Raw genomic sequence first — 5,242 nt, 5'->3', positions numbered from 1 at the left:
AATAAAAAGATATATGATACTCATACCAGAAAGGTTAAGCCTGATGGACCAGATCAGGCCTGATGGAATAAAAAAGGCCCAAAAGCCCTGATTATTAATTAATTTCGTAATTAATTAATAAGGGACAAAACAGATGTTGAAAAGAGTCCCAATAAGAATATAAATCCTTGGAGATTAGCCTCAAGGGGACCTAAAAGGATAAGGAATCAATTTCCTACTATCTAGGACTCCAAAGTCCATTCTAACTATGAGACTTGCCCACCAAGTCTCCTATACCAAGTCCAATTCAAGGACTCCCAACATCTATATAAGGGGTCTCACCCCCACCAATCAGAACTACATTTTTTGGCTTGATTCTCTAATTCACAGAGATACGTAGGCATCTCGTAAAGGCAGATTGAGTCACGAAACACGAGAGCAGCCATTAAAGGCCTTGAGCTCTCGAATCTTAGTATTAAATACAGCAAGTAATAACCTTGGTTTTTTATCCATAACAATAAGGTCTTCTCATCATTCAAGAAAAACTTTGGTTTTAATGTAACTGCAAGAAAATTGGTGCTAAAGAAGATAGAAGATCTAAGGAGCAATAAATCCAAAGATGCACTCCCAAAAACTCTATCAATTCTCTTCACAGGAAATAAAGTGCATTTGAGGCCTTATTGGATGATGGAATTTATGGATAATAAGGATGTTAGAAGATTCTTCAGACTGGATGACCAATTGAGTATCTCTAGCAATGAGACTCTATTTGAAATAAAAAAAATTGGATCTGTCAGATGTTGAAGAACTTGAATTCCACAAGGCATCTCCAAAATCAAATAGAGGAAAACAATAGGAAGCTTGGGAAGAAATCCAGACAATCAAGAAAATAGAAATTATCTGCTCAGACTAGAGGAGCACCTTGATAATGATTGTGAGAACTCTTTTTGCACTTTTACTTTGTTCAATTTTCAATAAAATTGTAGCACTTATCAGTTTTATCTACTATATTTTAGTCGGTACATTTATGGTGTTTTGTTATCATCAAGTCTCTCTTAATTTATGGCTACAATTCCAGTAGACATAATTTAGGGGAGATTGTTAGGAATATGTTGTGAACTTTATGATAAGTTAAACAAAATACCTTAGTATATTTAACTTAGTGAATTATGTAGCTCTCGACGGATATTCTAATATAGTCCCGACGGATGAACTTTATAGTCCCGACGGATGACAATGTGACATCCATCGAGAGTGTAGTTTATATAACAAATAAGTACTGTAGCACATTTCTACAAACAACATATTTTAGTCTAGTAGATTCTGTAGGATTCTCTAAGTCATGTTGACTACTAGATTGATATGCAGAATAGGTTGGCTAATTGTAAATATGAGATGTCTTGTAATTTTGTATAAGTGAAATAGAGTCAAGTGACAGATAGACTCCCGACGGATGATCTACAAGGCTCCCGACGGATAATCAACATACTCCCGACGGATGTTCAACAAAAGCCCGACGGATGATCATATTCAAAATAGTTGTTGATAGTGACAACACAGTCACATGCGTCGGGTGTTTGCAAAAGAAATGTGGCAGCCTGTTTAGCAGGATTTTGAGAATAAAAAAGCATTACCATTTTTATGCAAATGTGAAGATATTTAAAGATGCTGGATAGAGTAATGTTGTAGCATGATATTAGACTAGATTTATTTTGTTTTATTATCTTATCTTACTTTCATGTAACTTGGTGATATATAAACCAAGTGTAGCAAATAGAACAACTAACTAAGCAAGCACATTTTTCAGAGAGATAGATAAAACTGTACTTGTTAAGAATTTCTCTGTAGTTTATTTGTTCACTTGTAAAGCAGCTGTGTGCTATTCAAAGCATCACAAAATTCTCAATCTGATATATATATCTCTGGTGGATACTTTCAAATCCACCAGAAAGTTTTAAAGCTTGTGTTTTATTACTTAATGTTTTGATTTCTATTACTCTTCCATTTCGAATTACTACAAATCAAACACTATTATATACATTAAATTAGAACATTTTAAAATTTAAAAAAGTAGCCAGAATTACATTCAACCCCTTCTGTAATTCTTGTTGTACAGTTAGGAAATGACATATAAAATAAACTTTTTAAACTTTTTCCTTTTATTTATATAAACTTCAGTCTTTACAGCATTTACAATTGCTTTACTACTTTACAGTTTTTCCATATCTTAAATTCTGTCTTATTTAAAACAATGTTGTACAATTTATTATTCAAAGTTTGAATTTTTTTCAAATAATTTGTTTAAGTTCTGAACTGTTTTAATCTCTTGTTTTGATATCTGTTAAATTTTTTTTCCACTATCAGTTGTTTAAATTTTTTTATTTGATACCAGAGAAATTATTTCTTATCCATTATCAACTGTTTAATAAATTGTTAAAAAGAACCATTTGTTTTATTATCAAAAAAATGGCACCAAAAAGAAAGACCAGAACTGAAACCTCCAACATCAATTCTGAGGGACAGAATAATGATACCATGAACCAAATGTTTGTTGAGTGTCATTTATGTCACTTTGTAACGCTCCATAAAGCTTTAAATTGGTGTTTTGTACTCGAGTTGTTGGTATTTTTAACGTGTTTTTGTAGTGTTTTTGCATTTCAGGCATTTATCAGAAATACAGTTGAATTGGCATTGTTTTGATACTAATATGGTGTTAGGATGATGCCCAGAATAAAAGCTCGTGAAAAGACCAACTCAAATCAGCAAGAAAAGAAGAAGTCATAAAATTCTACAGAAAGTTAGTGCGCCCGCGCTGTGGAAGCGCGCGGTCGTGCCCAATGAACAGAAACTCAGCGCGCCCGCGCTGGTCAAGCGCACGACCGTGCCAAGTTGAGATAAAAGAATTATGTTTCTATTCTGATTTTGATGCAGAAGACTTCTACTTTGCATGGGATTCTATATATACATAACTTAAGGTCATTTTTTGAAACAAGACATACCAGAACTTAAGGAGAAGGCGTAAGAAGACCGTAGAGCACAATTCAACCAAGGCGAAGAAGATATAATTTATTATTGTGATTCTTTGTTTTAAGTTGTAACTTTGGATGCTAGTTTTCTTATTCGTGAACCTATACTCTTATTTCGTACTTGGTTTATTATACCATGCTTTCATCGGAACCCATGTTGATGATGAGTCCGATTATGGGCTAATCGTTATTGTGGGGTTCAAATGGATTTATTATGGATTTATTTAGTTAATTCGTTTCGATGCCTTAGTGTGTGGTGATTGTATGATAACCTAGTATTGGTCATGCTTATCCGTCTTATGAGCGTCGCGAACTTATAAGATAGCGTGTTAATCTTTAATGAAGCGAAACTGAATTCAAGGGTTTAGAACTTGTCATGCTAGCATAGGTTCATGTATTTGTCATGCATGATTCGTAGTTAATTTTAACCATCTTATTTTCCCTGTGTAATCAGGATAGATAACTTATGCATTAAACCGTTATGTTGTCAAATTCTATAGACATATAGGGTCTTAATATAATTGGTGTCTATTCAGCTTCTTTCTCTTTTATGGATGTCTGGTAGTATAGTATTCGTACAACGAAAGTTGGCATTTATCAGTTTCGTGTTATTTGATTAGTGTCATCACCATTACATGCTAATGTTAAGAACAAAAAGGCTATTGAACGAAGTATTTAATAAACTTAGAATCCCATGTTTGTGTCATATAGTATTCAATTCTCTTCAATCTCTTAGTTAATGTTCTTTAGTATAATCTCTTAGTTAATTGTAGTTATAAACAACCTTAAATTGTTATTCGTCTTAGCATTGGATAATAACCATACCATTGTTGTATAGATACATTGATTGAAATTAACCTAAACCAGTCCCTGTCGGAACGAACTAGAATTTATTCTATATTACTTGCCAACGCGTATACTTGCGTGTAATTTTAGAGCGTGTTCTAGCCCTAACAAGTTTTTGGCGCCGCTATCGGGGATATCAGTGTTAATTTTTAGTTTATATGTTTGTCATCATTGGTCGTTAAAGTTCAGTGACTCGGACATTGTTACTTACTAAATTCTTTGTCGTGTTTCAAGTACTCTAGCGAGCGTGTATGCATACGCATTCTTGGTCTCATAAGAGAACACTCGATCAAGCTGAGGAAGAAGTTATAGTTGAGGAGAACGTTGAAGAAGAGATCTTAGTTGAGAAAGAAGAAGAAGTTCTTATTTCAATGGGAGAACCAGAAGAAAATCCAAAGGCTTTTATGGACTACTCACAACCGAATATCAATGATATTCAGTCTAGCATTGTTCGACCAGCCATCTCGGCTAATACTTTTGAGATTAAGTCGAGCATGATTCAGATGATACAGAACTCAGTTCAGTTTGGGGGTTCTCTGACAGAAGATCCCAATATGCACATCAGAGATTTCATCGAGATCTGCGACACTTTCAAGTTCAATAGAGTTCTCGAAGATGCTATTAAGTTGAGGCTTTTCCCATTCTCTCTGCGGGATAAAGCTAAGTGCTGGTTACATTCTCTACCACCCGGGTATATCACCAAATGGGAGGATCTTCCTCAAAAGTTCTTAACTAAATTCTGTCCTATAGCGAAGACTGTTGTGATCAGAAACACACTTACTCAATTTGCTCAGCAATCTGGAGAATCCTTATGTGAGGCTTGGGATCTTTATAAGGAGATTCTTAGAAAGTGTCCTCACCATGGGATGCCTGACTGGATGATGATTAACTATTTTTATAATGGTTTGTATGCTACTTCTAGACCCATGCTTGATGCAGCATCAAGAGGAGCCTTATGGGCAAAAAGCTACGATGAAGCTTATCAATTGATTGAACTGATGGATGCTAATGAATACCAAAATCCTACTCCGAGACTATCTCAGGGCAAGGTAACAGAAATTTTGGAGTTATATACAGCTATTGTTATAGCTGCTCAGCTTAAGGCTTTGACGATGAAGGTGGATTCTTTGGCTAATTATAGAGTTAATCAGATCACTAGTGTATGTGAGCTTTGTGTTGAGGGGCATTTATGACACTATATAATGCTTCATTAAGCTTTGAATTAGTATTATTGTACTCAAGTTGGTGTTTTAATGCGTTATCTAGTATTTTTGCATTTCAGGCATTAATCCGGAATTCAGGTGAATTAGCATTGAATTGATGCTAATATGGTTTTAGGATGGTATCCAAGGAATAAAGCTCGTGAAGACCAACTCATTGCAGTAAGAAAG

The 5,242-nt window shown here is 34.6% G+C and overlaps 1 non-coding gene across 1 annotated transcript; it reads right to left on the bottom strand.

The window, feature by feature from the left end:
- Nucleotides 1-4,612: 4,612 nt before the first annotated feature.
- On the bottom strand, nucleotides 4,613-4,719 carry LOC141723142 (small nucleolar RNA R71). Its single transcript, XR_012576132.1, has one exon. It is a non-coding gene; the product is annotated as a small nucleolar RNA R71 (small nucleolar RNA).
- Between the last annotated feature and the right edge of the window lie 523 nt (nucleotides 4,720-5,242).

Source organism: Apium graveolens, chromosome 4 (genome assembly GCF_009905375.1).
Source record: "Apium graveolens cultivar Ventura chromosome 4, ASM990537v1, whole genome shotgun sequence".
In the NCBI taxonomy this organism is placed as follows: Eukaryota; Viridiplantae; Streptophyta; class Magnoliopsida; order Apiales; family Apiaceae; genus Apium; species Apium graveolens.
The sequence above is the reverse complement of the archived record's forward strand: the minus strand, read 5'-3'. Positions and strand labels throughout refer to the sequence as shown.